The 13,404-nt window shown below is 39.0% G+C and overlaps 1 protein-coding gene across 4 annotated transcripts in view; it reads right to left on the reverse strand.

The window, feature by feature from the left end:
* The window catches only part of BBS1 (Bardet-Biedl syndrome 1), an 80,515-nt gene that overhangs the window by 57,244 nt on the left and 9,867 nt on the right, over positions 1-13,404 (reverse strand). The gene's annotated exons all lie outside the window — the stretch shown is intronic.

Consider the following 13,404-nt stretch of genomic DNA (forward strand, 5'->3'; position numbering starts at 1 on the left):
TTACTTTCCACCGTGGGAACTAGTACCAAAACTCTATCCCCAGGGGCAAAAGTATGGATACGGGGCCCCGGTTAAAAATTCCCTGATGCGCCAACTGCGCTTGGGCCAGATCCTATTTAACCAAGGGCATTACCTGTGCAATTCTGTCCTGCATTTGCATCACATGCTCGATGACACTTCTATGAGGGGAACTTTCACTTTCCCATGTTTCCTTAGCAATATCTAACAGTCCCCTGGGGTGCCTCCCATATTATAGTTCAAAGGAAGAGAATCTGGTTGAGGATTGGGGTACCTACTGGATAGCAAACGTCAAATAGGGGAGTAGACAGTCCCAATGTTTTCCGTCTTTATCTACCTTCAGCAGCATCTGTTTTAAAGTTTTGTTAAAACGCTCTATTAAGCCGTCTGTTTGAGGGTGATACACCGAACGCGTAGCTGCGTCGCCTTTAAGAGTTTACAAAGCTCTTTAGTCGTCCGAGACATAAATGGTGTTCCTTGATCAGTAAGTACCTCTTTGGCCACTCCTACTCGGCTGAAAACTTGGAACAGCTCTGGGGCTATGGTTTTAGCAGAGGTATTTCAGAGAGGAATTGCCTCAGGATACCGAGTAGCATAATCCAATATGACTAGGATATATTGATGGCCCCTAGCTGACTTTAGCAATGGGCCAACTATATCCATGGCAATCCTCTCAAACGGGACCTCAATGATGGGGAGGGGAACCAAAGGGCTACGAAAATGTGGCATTGAGGAAGACAACTGACATACAGGACATGAAGCACAGTATATCTCTAACCCCTTAACCCCTTGGCGACCCCTGGCCAATAAAACCTCTGGACTATTCGCTCTCAGGTTTTCTCAGCCCCCAGATGTCCCCCTGGGAGGTGCCCATGGGCAAGATCTAACACCAATTTTCGGTATAGCTGGGGTACCACTAGCTGTTCAATGGTTTCCCCCCCACTTTGACACCCGATAAAGTAGGTCCCTTTCAATAATAACGTATGGGAATGCAACCCTCTCGTCTGGATGCACTAGGTTCCCATCAATGTTTACGGCATTTTCCCGGGCTTTAAACAGTGTGGGGTCTTTCAATTGCTCTGCTAGCGCAGATAAAGGAATCCCTGGAGTGCCCCCACAATCATCAAGCAGCCTCATGCTCTGAGGATACCAGCTCTGCCTGGGGTGGGTGATCTCAGAGCTTCTGGAATTTGGGAAAATCCCTCCCAATGATAGCATCATATGGTAAGTGGGGAACCAACCCCACCACCTGATGACAGAGTTTACCTAGGGAGGTTTCAAAAGACACTGATGTCACAGGATACTCCCTAGTATCTCCGTGTACACATTACCCCCACTGTTTTAAGACAGGAGGTCTCTGTACCAAGTACCTTTCCACTAGGTCCACCAGCTTATCGGCTGTCGAGGGGTCTCCATGGTTAACCCACTTTTGTATGGAAACAGGGAGGGATCTTAGGAACTGGTCCATAACTACCCGTTCCACAATTCGCGGTCCTGACAACAGCTCCGGTTAGAGCCACTTCCTTGTTAGATGTATCAGGTCATACATCTGGGATCTGGGAGATTTTCCTGCTCGATAGGACCAGTTATACACCAGTTGGGCCCTGACAGCCAGGGTAACACCCAGCCGTCCCAGTATTTCTGCCTTAAGGGGGACATAGTCGCTTGCTTCCGACGGCTCTAGGTCATAATAGGCTTCTTGGGACTCTCCAGATAATAGTGGGGTCACTAATCCCGCCCACTGTTCCCTAGGCCAACTTTCCCTCTTGGCAGTTCTTTCAAATGTGGTCAAAAACACCTCGGGATCATCATCAGCAGTCATTTTTTTCAACAACTGGCTTACCCGAAACACTGGCGAACACCCAGCACCACAAGCTTCTTCACCACAATTAGCATCTAATTATTGGTAGCTCTGTGCTTGTATTTTTCCAACAATCTCTTTGGCGGGCCTCCGCTTTTTCCAGACCTAGAAGCAATTGTTGGTTAATACGCTTTTGCTCCACAATGGCCTGCTGCTGGTTGGCATTGGCCAAAACAAACTGTTTTAGTATCTCCTCCATGCTGGCCTTCCAAACACCCACTTATAAAGCTGCCCGCATCCTCCACCATATGTGAGATCGCCGGTAGCAATGGGGGTGTTTCAAAGCAGGAAACGGGGCCAGCAGGTTTTAAGCGCACCAAGGGTTTAAGAGACAGGAACTCATGGGTCATGACAGAGACACAGGAATAAGCAGGCTGGGAGTTTATATCCCCAGCCTAATTTCCAGGATGCATTTCAGGTTAGACAGTTACACCTGATCATACCCAGGCCTCTTTAACTCCCTCACCTGGCCAAGAAGCCTGGTACTTCAAACCCCACCTTCAGGTTAAAAGGAAAACTAAACAGAAAAATGCTCTGCGTATAACCCGTATCTGGGGCAAAGGTACCTGTCATCCCGGACGAAAACCTGTGATTTATTTGGCCAGCTGTTACTATATATATATATATATATATATATATATATATTTATTTTATGTAATGGATTACATGTGTATGATGTACCAGATTGACGTTGAATCATTGTGTTTTTATATTGAGTGTACATGGAGTTTAACATCATTATTATGCCTTGGTCTGCCTTTAACAATACTCCCCTAATATATATATAACACTCAACCAGCTGTCAAAAAATACCTAACATTTATTTCCACACATTCATTACAACTCCCACATGTTTATTATATCTATATATCATCATAACACTCATATCTGGTACATCGTTGTACATCCGTTTGATGTACATTCACAGTTTTTTTCCAATCCTTTCTTCTATCCCCCTTCCCACTGCGCCCTACGAGGGATCTATATCTATGGGCACTTTTGGTATGGTTGCACGGGGGCATCCCCTGAGTATACCGACCCCTGTTCCTTGTTTGGGCATCGGAGGATCTCTGATGCCCAGGACCTGCTTCAGAAGTGGGAAACTTCCCATCTGCAAAGTAGATGAGGACGTATTGGAGGATGACTTTCATGAAGTTGAAGACGCCTATGGGAGGATCTGGGAGGTTTCTTCACATCACACAGACCTCCCAATCGATATCACGTGTGCACGGTAGACACAAATTTGTTCAGAGTAAGGATGGAAGCCAGTACTAGGCTGGCTTCAGGATCGTAACTATGCATGCACAAACAACGGCAAATACCACCTACTTGCATGAATGCCAATTAACCATTTATAACAGTGAGATGCCTGCTGACTAGTCCTTTTGTGACTGGCTGCAGGTATCCTGTTCTTCCCACTCTCCACCAAAGATTTATGTATGTAAATGTCTTTATTGGCCACACTTTGACGCTTTTTCAGCACAGGAATAATCAATCTTGACAACCTTTTTTTTTCTTCCCTAACTAAGGGAACCTGTCATTTGAAGGCTTCCCTCCATCTTTTAACTAAACCCTCCTTTGGCTCCTACTTCCTTTGGCTAAGCAGTCAATAATAGCTAAAAGTTAGTTTCCACATGTATGGTATTAATCTAACAACCAATATATATTGTGTTTACTGTATACCCCTTCATTGTTTTCTGGATGCACAGATAAAAAATTAAAACCCTCATGTTTTTCATTTATTTTATAGCCTTTCCCCTTAGCAACAAACCAAAACTAATAGAATATTATCTACAGTTTTGGAAACTGAGTAAGTCATTTTTATTTCTGATTTTTTTTTATTCTGCAAATCATTAAATACAGTTAGGTCCATAAATATTTGGACAGAGACAGCTTTTTTCTAATTTTGGTTCTGTACATTACAACAATTAATTTTAAATGAAACAACTCAGGTGCAGCCGAACTGCAGACTTTCAGCTTTCACCTCCTGAGTGGTTTATTTCTGTCTGAATTTTTTTATGTCTAAAAGCCGTACATTGTTTTTCACGAAAATCTTTTACAGTATAATAATAGTTTAGGTATAAAAAAAAAGTTGGAAACACAAAATTATGTCAAAATTATAAATTCAAATAAAAAAATATACTCATACTACTATTGCATTCTGTAAAATAAATGTTCATGGAAGACAATGTACTGCTTTTACACATATAAATCCACTGTATTGCATTCCATTCAATACAGTTATTTTGTGTTGAATGGAATACAAATGGATTTTGAATTTCCCACGCCGCCGGCAACGCACGCACCGACGTCAGTGGGAACTCCCCGGTGACTCATCGGGTGAAGAAGACGCCGGAGGAAGAAAGAAGATGCTAAGAGAAGACACAAAAGACGATGCGGGATGCCAGGGGATCAGGTAAGACTTGATTTACAATTTTTTACGTATAGGTTTACCTACACTGAGTGTGACTCGGGATTACTGCTTTTAGCATCTTTTTTTTCTGTGACTCGGGGTTACCGCCCAGGAGGTTATTTCAGTGGGTTGAACAAAAAGATTGCATAAAAATGTGAGGAACTAAAGCCTTTTTTTAACACAATTACTTAATTTCAGGGACTCATAATCAATAGGACAAATTAAAAAGCTGAAAACAAAATGTTCATTTTTAATACTTGGTTGAAAACTCTTTGCTGGGAATGACAGCCTGTTGTCTTGAACTCATGGACATCAGCAGATGCTGGGTTTCCTCCTTTTTAATGCTCTGCCAGGCCTTTACTGCAGCGGCTTTCAGTTGCTGTTTGTTTGTGGGCCTTTCTGTCCGAAGTTTAGACTTCAACAAGTGAAATGCATGCTCAAATGAGTTCAGATCAGCTGACTGACTTGGTCATTCAAGATTATTCCACTTCTTTGCTTTAATAAACTCCTGGGTTGCTTTGGCTGTATGTTTTGGGTCATTGTCCATCTGTTTAATGAAATGCCTTCCAATCAATTTGACTGCATTTAGCTGGATTTGAGCAGACAGTATGTCTCTGAACACCTCACAATTCATTCAGCTGCTTTTGTCCTGTGTCACATCATGAATAAACACTAGTGTCCCAGTGCTGATGGCAGCCATGCACGCCCAAGCCATCACACTGCCTCCGCCATGTTTTACAGATGATGTGGTATGCTTTGGATCATGAGCTGTTCCACGCCTTCTCCATAATTTTCTTGCCCTCATTCTGGTAAAGGTTGATCTTGGTTTCATCTGTCCAAAGAGTGTTTTTCCAGAACTGTGCTGACTTTTTTAGATGTTCGAGCAAAGTCCAATCTAGCCTTTCTATTCTTAAGGCTTATGAGTGGCTTTCTTCTTGCAGTGCACCTCCTGTATTTACTCATGCAGTCTTCGCTTTATGGTAGACTTGGATATTGATATGCCTACCTCCTGGAGAGGATTGTTCATTTGGTTGGCTGTTGTGAATAGGTTTCTCTTCACCATGGTAATGATTTTGTGATCACACACCACTATTGTCTTCAGTGGACGTTCAAGTCTTTTGGAGTTCACCAGTGGTTTTTCTTTCTCATGATGTACCAAACTGTAGATTTTGCCACTCCTACTATTGTAGCAGTTTCGCTGATGTTTTTTTTCTGTTTTTGCAGCTTAAGGGATGGCTTGTTTCACCTGCATGGATAGCTCCTTTGACCGCATGTTGTCTGTTCACAGCAAAATCTTCCACATACAAGCACTCCCCCCTCAAAATCAACTTCAGGTCTTTTATCTGCTTAATTGATAACATAACTAAGGAATTGCCCACACCAGCACATGAAATAGCCTTTGAGTCAATTGTCCAATTACTTTTGAGCCCCTGAAATGAAGTGATTGTGTAAAAAAAAAAGGCTTTGGTTCCTCACATTTAAGCAATCTTTTTGTTCAATCCACTGAAATAAAGCTAAACATCTGCAGTTCAACTGCATCGGAGTGGTTTCATTTAAAATCAATTGTGGTAATGTTCAGAACCAAAATTAGAAAAAAAGTGGTCTCTGTCCAAATATTTATGGACCTAATTGTAGATCCCCTGGAATTAAACCATTTCTTAAATTTGTTTAATACTTTCTAGAACGTCACTGAAAAACCCTTTGGAGTACTTAACCAGATGTTATATATCTGCTATGATATTTCATCTCTATGTGTAAGTATATAAGGAAATTCAGTTTGAAGGGATTTTTAGGCACTATTTTTAGGCATTATTTAAAATACATTGATAAAAAGTTTAATTGGTAAAATGAACAGTGCAAGTGCTTTAATTCCCTAGCGGTAAACCCGAGTGTGACTCGGGGTGGAAAAAAGTTGCTGAAAGCGGTAACCCTGAGTCACACTTGGGGTAAGTAAACCAATGGGAAGGTAAGTAAATACAGCGCTTACCTGATCCGCCGGTGTCCTGCGTCTTCCAATCTTTGTCTTCTTCCGGCGTCTTCTGCACATGATGAGTCACCGGGGAGTTCCCGGTGACGTCGGTGCGTTTTTACGTTGCCAGTGGGGTGGGAAATTCAAAATCCATTTGTATTGCATTCAATACAAAATAACTGTATTGAATGCAATACATTGGATTTAAATGTGTAAAAGCAGTACATTGTTTTCAAGGACATTTTTTTTACAGTATAATATGACTATAATAATATACTTTTTTTTAAATTTGAAAAAAATTTATAATATATATATATATATAATTTTAATTAATTTCTTTTCATATTTTTACATGATTTTGTTTCAAACTTTATTATACTCATATTATTATATTATACTGTAAAATAAATTTTCATGAAAAACAATGTACCGCTTTTGGACACATAAAACCATAAAAAAAGTTAATAAGAATTTGTAAGAGAATTTTATGGGAATTTATTTTGTACTTACTGATAAATTTAGAGTTTGAAATCACCATTAACTGTGGATACCTCCTCAAAATGTGCGCAGATCATTCAATAGGAAGAGAAGGTACCAATAAGACAGGACAAAGGTGAAGATATATAAACAAGAACACCTGCAAGTATTAATGATTATTATAAAAAAACTAATTATTTTTTTTTTATAAATGTTATATATGTTGGCATCCAGCCATTTATAACAAATGTGCCATTTAAAACATATACCTTTGTAGCTTATCTAAGTATAATGGAATCACACAAGCTGGATAAAGGATGCATAAATTGACTGATACTATACATTATCTCTAACCGCATCAACATGATTTAGTGAGGTACTATACCAAATAAACTTAATGCAACACAATTGCAGCCATTTAAAGTTGGATTATAAGCAGGGCAAACAATCTCCATGGAGAATAATTTTTTATAGATTTTATATATCTAAAACCATGATATATGGTAATGAAAAAAGATTTGTTATCATATAATAATTTGTAATATAAGTATGTCAGGTTTGGTGGATAAGCAAGTGTATATATATTATCCAGTGTACATATTTTTAATGTTGTCCCCGTACATTGAGGGATGACACAGTTTCCTCTGTCTATCCGGTGTCCGCTGCCGCAAAAAGTGGAAGCGAAAGTCAGAATCAACAGGGGGAATCATCGTGGGACACAAGAGGCTAGTGATGTGCCTGTGGAAAAAAGAGTATGCTATTATGGACCTGGGGTAGCCACATGCAAAGACCTGTGCCACTTGTGCCCCGGAGGTATATAGTAAAGCTTTACATATTACTTTACAAATCCTAAATCATACAGATACATAAAAGTATATAAGTTCCTGTTGGTATATATTTGAACACAGATTTTCACAGAAAAAAAAAAAATATATATATATAAAAAAACTTAAAAAATATCAATGAAACTTTTTATCAATGTATTTTAAATGATGAAATAAAAGTTAAATTTTTCATATTTAATAAGTGCCTAAAAAATCCTTTCAAATTGAATTTACTTATTCCTTTCCTTAATTATATATGTACACGATTGTTATTTGGGATATGGCACTCGAATAGTCAAAAGTTGATTTGTGATCTGTCATGCTGACCAACAAACTATATACTCAAATCCTATTTCATCTCTATCACTAATATAGTTATACAAAAATAATTTAATTGTGAGTCTGAAGATACCGCAAGTAAGTTAGAGCACCCTGTGATATTGGGGATAACATTAATGTCTGATCTCCCCTTAAATGTAAAGAAATCTCTCATAACATACCAGGGTCATAAATTACACTTTAAATAAATGTATTTCTTTATCTGACAACCAGCATCCTTCCAGACCCGCTAGTTTACAACACTCATGTTAAAAGTTGCAATTTCCTGTCTTCAGGTGTCAAAAAACTCGGATAATGCTAGTAGAGTGCCCCTAATTGAACTCGACTGAACTGTATTCAGAAACACATTTATGAATAATCCTTATATTTCCACTATACCATTCTGTATAAAGTAGTAGTTGGCTGATTTGTAGCTGGATCATTATGGTGAGCATTTTGAGAGCAAGAACTAGTCTCCTAGGCCTCAGGAAAGCCTAAAAACCATATTTAGCCCGTTCTGGTGAATCATAAGTCCCAGTTTGGTCTCTGTGAACTACGTATTTTGTGGTGAATATTGATCTGGGGGTGGCATTTCATAAAACCTGTACTTATTAAATTATTATTAATAGCTAGAACAAGGGCATTTTTGAAGTGTCCACAGAGCATCATAATTTATGTGGACACAGCCTATCAGATAGCCACCACCCTGCTGCCATTGGATTGTTGTAATAGTCCAACCCATGCGGTTGGCATAGAAAAAGCCATGTAAGCCTAGCTCTCACTGATGCCACCTTGTTGCTACGGACAACGGCACTGACACATTGAGGACTGCAGGGAGCCCAATGACTCTGATTAATAACTTGGACTTTATACAGAAACCTAGACCAAGGCAAACCGACTTTACCCAAGTATAATTTTACAGTTTTTCCCTTTTATTTTACCCTGCTGCTATTCTGCTATAGTTCTTGGATTAGTGTTTATTTTTCTGTATTTTTTATGCACTGTTTTTGTATGTTTTTACTTAATAAACACTATAAAAAGTGTATGGCTACGTACACACGTGCAATAATTATCTTTAGAAAAATGAACGATTAACGACAGATCAACGCTTATTTTGAACGATCGAATAGTGCACAAAACGATACAATAGTTCAAAGATAATCCACCAACAATACACACTAGATACAATCCATTTGAATGATGCAAGACGTGACATGTACCGGAGAAAGTGACATACAAGAAATAACGGTTATTACAAAAAGTGTTATTACAAAAAGTCCATGTGCACGAACAATCATTTTTTTTGTTTTTTTTAACGAACATTCATCCTGGAGACTGTTCACATACCTTTCTCTGTAATATGCCTTTCCAAGTCTTCTCAATAAAGAAGAAGTGAGTTAAGTGAGAAGCAAGATCATCAAGGATATTTTGTGAAGAAGCGCAGGGTTTGGTGTACAGATTGGTTGATAGACTGAGACACTGTTTTCCATAAGAACCTGCTACTGGAACTGTGCTTGACATTCCCAGATGACTACAAAAATTACCTTAGAATGTCGGATGTGTGTTTCCAGAAATTACGTGCCACAGTGATACTTTTTCTACAGAAACAAGATACCTGCATAAGAAAGTCCATAACAGCTGAACAGAGGTTGATAGCCGCGTTAAGATACCTTGCCACTCGAAGATCTATGCAGGACATGAAGTTTTCCACTGGGATCTCACCGCAAGCAATGGGTCATATCACCCCTGAGACGTGTGCCACAATTATCGACTGCTTGAAAGATGAGTACATGAAGGTAGGTACCCCATACAATCATTACGCAAAATAATGTACACTTTTACTTTATAAAAATGGATAACATTTATTTAACAAAGTGCAACTTTTTTGTAAAACTATAGAACATAAAAAGTATAAATAACAATGTTAATAGCAACATAACTGCAATAACAGTTGTGACATATTCACGTTTTAAATCGGTATACTGGCGATTTTCATGGCCAAAACTGAGGCCTACACTCAAATACAGCACAAGGACAGGCAAAACAAAACAACACCTACCTTATGAGAATGCTCCGAGAAAACATGCCAGGGAAAAATCATAAGAATGAGGGTTCAAACAAAGGAACACTTGTAGATGACCTTGAACGGTTGATTTCTCTCCAGATTTTCCAGCACTCCTTGCATTTCCTGTCCTGTGACATCATATCTTGTGCTTGCGATCTTTACAAAACATGTCACAGGCAAGTCAAAACATCAGGGGAGAGCATCAATGAGTAACGCTGAGATGGAGGTCATGGTGAGCATCCCTGACAAGGCGGATTACGATGGCAGGAGGATGTTCATCCACATCCAAATGCCAGAAAGGATCCCATTCTGGACACTGTGCAGAGCAGGCTGGAGGAGAAATTTGGGGTTGTGCGTTCCAAGGAACAGCTCCATAAATGGTGGTCTGACCTGAAGAAGCACTGGAGAGTCATGCTAGAAGATTTCAGATGTCGCATAGCTAAAAAATGTAAGTGCAACTCAGTGTTCTCCTCAGCTTCTTTCAGTTGGGTGCACCACCCGGCATTTTTCAGTAACCACCCAGCTGTTTTTGGGTAGTTACTGATGAGTTGGGTCACAATACAAGGGCTGACACCCGCCTCAAATTTCTTCCCACCCAGCTTAAAAAAAATTTCTGGGTTGAGCACTGCAACTATTATATGTTGACTGTGCTTAGTAACTTCAACAGGTGTGTTTGGGGAGGAGTGAACCTGCATTTTTTTGTTTAGCGATGTTTTTTTTTTTTTTTTTATTAGCCCGACTTTTTAGTCCTGATTTAATTCCAGAGGAAGAGCAGGAAAGCACTGAGCCAGACACATTAGGGCAGATGGAGAGCACTGGCAGTATGAGGAGAGGAGAGCCTAAACCTGTTGGAGTTAATACATTAATACATTGTGCATGCAATAAAATGTGTCATATCCATGTGTCATCTTACCTGCAGAATATCTGCAAACAAGTATATGCTTTTTTATTTTCCCCACACAGGTGATGTCTGAAAGAAAAAATTGCTGCGCAGGATAGACACCCTGCAAAGCACTCTAGAAAAAAAAGTCAGAGGCACTAAGGGCAGCACCTAGTAAGCTGATGGCTCTCAAAAACGAGGTGCAGCAAGCACACTAGTTGAAAATACTTTTTCTATTTTCTATTTATTTTATATGTTTATTTTTTATATTTGTTGATAAATTTTTGTGTTAGACGCAACACAATACAGATGACAGTCATTCCTCAATCTCATACTAAGACACCAGGGGCTCTACCCCCTATTGTTCATCTCACTCCTTGACCAACTAATACCATCAAGTAAGTCACAATTTTGGTACTATAAATATATTATTCCAACTCACAAAACTATTGAATTTGTTCACACACTGAATGACACCTTACATGACATGGTTATTAATGTTCTATATGTGATGTTATACATGTAAATTTTCTATGATAATAAATTCTGTTTGTTTTCTATATATTGTGGCACTTTTAGTTTTGAGTCTCTTTGTCCCGAGTAAGCCAATATGCGAAACGAGACAAACCCCCATAACTCTGAAAATGACACTATGTGACATGTAAAATTTGGTCTCATATGTAGTGTATGGGAGTGTTATGTGCGCTTGCACAGCGAGTCGATGCGCATACACAGGTATGATGTGGGAAGCTGGGGTAGGGTGGACATTTTACTTCCGCCCTTTTCTTTGATGATATGGGTGGTGACGTGTGCACACTTGACGTCACCCGCAAGCACACTAACACTCCCCACACCACGAGTTAACCCATTTAAAAGCAGAGCGCCAGTGGATCCAGTCCTTTAGATCAGTGTTTTTCAACCGCTGTTCCGCGGCACACTAGTGTGCCTTGAGAGATCTTCGGGTGTACCGTGGGAAATTATCCAATTTCAGTTAATTGGTCCCAAAATTATTTATTTACTGCAAAAAATTTGTCTTCATTTGTCTATACCAGCGATGTATAGTGATAGGCAGAACCAAAAAAAACTCTTCCACTAGATGGCAGCAGGTAGCTAATTTACGTGTCTGACTTTTTGGTGGTGTTCCGTGGGATTTTTCTAATTGTAAAATATGTGTCGCGACTAAAGCTGCGTACACACCTGCAATTTTTCTCGTTGGAAAGGATCTTTCACGATCCTTTCCAACGAGAAAAGACTGCACGATGCATGAACGATGCTGTACATACAGCACCGTTCTGCTCTATGGAGAGGGGAGGGGGGAGAGCGACGGAGCGGCACCCTGCTGCGCGCTCTCCCCTTCCCTTTCATTAGGATCGGTCGTCGTCCATCGTCCATGGATCCGCCAGGACGGTCGTCGGACGATGGACGACGACCGACTGTACACACGGCAGATTTTCGCCCGATAATTGGCCGATACCGATTATCGGGCGAGAAAAATTTGCCGTGTGTACGCAGCTTAAGAAAGGTTGGGAAACACTGCTTTAGATGGAAGATGACGCCCTGCTTTTTCATATTACACAAGGTCTCTACAGGTACTTAAAGAGTAAGTAGTAACTATTCCTACAGGTTATCTAGGTTCAATAATATTTGTTACTTGAAAAATAGCCTCTTCATGCTAAAACTATGTCCACTGGTAAAATAACCTATAACTATTTCAAATTTTTTATCTGTACAGAGGCTTATTAAGTCTTGGATGAATCATAAATTAAACTGGACAATAACTTTTCTATCTTATGTGTTATTGAGACCCTGCTCTTCATTGCCACTATAAGGTATGTTTCCATAGAAACTGTCCCCTATTTTATACTATTATATACTATCATACCATTATTAACTCTATATACAAAAACATTTTTTTCTAAATTTAATTTTAAATGATTTTGTTGTATAGAATCTATTTGTGTGCACTACCAAGATTTAGTATTCCATTATTACTAGCAGGTACGCTTCCATAAAAACTATTCTTTATACACTTAAAAACCATTTATATAATCTTGTTCTAAAAATAAACACTACCTAAACTTTGGTATATAACTTTTTTGAGCAATACCACACAACACATATGAGAAACACGGTATATAATATGTAAAGTAATCATAACGAACATCACCCAAGTAAGTAACCTCTGTATAAACTATTTTGTATTTATCCTATTATAGTAATTTGTTTATTAATATCTTTCTGTTTCTTTTTCAAACATATATATATATACTCCAATTTACCAATGTACAGATATTTCCAAACCAGGAGAAAAAAATTTACTCACCAATAATTTACTCTAAATGCAACAACATGTGAAGCCGACTTTTTAAAGCAGAAAAGCGGACTACCAGAATAAGTAAGCTCTACATTAAATACAATATTGTAATGTAATTCCAATGTAACTGAATACAGCTATGAAAACTGATCATTTCCTTATCAGTTCTTTTCTTCTCTTCCTATGTAGATTTCCCTGCTTTTATTGGGCAATTTATCCTAGCACATTTTTTTCTTTCTTACTGTACGCTGACATAACATTCAAT

Source organism: Pyxicephalus adspersus, chromosome 9 (genome assembly GCF_032062135.1).
Source record: "Pyxicephalus adspersus chromosome 9, UCB_Pads_2.0, whole genome shotgun sequence".
Lineage (NCBI taxonomy): Eukaryota > Metazoa > Chordata > Amphibia > Anura > Pyxicephalidae > Pyxicephalus > Pyxicephalus adspersus.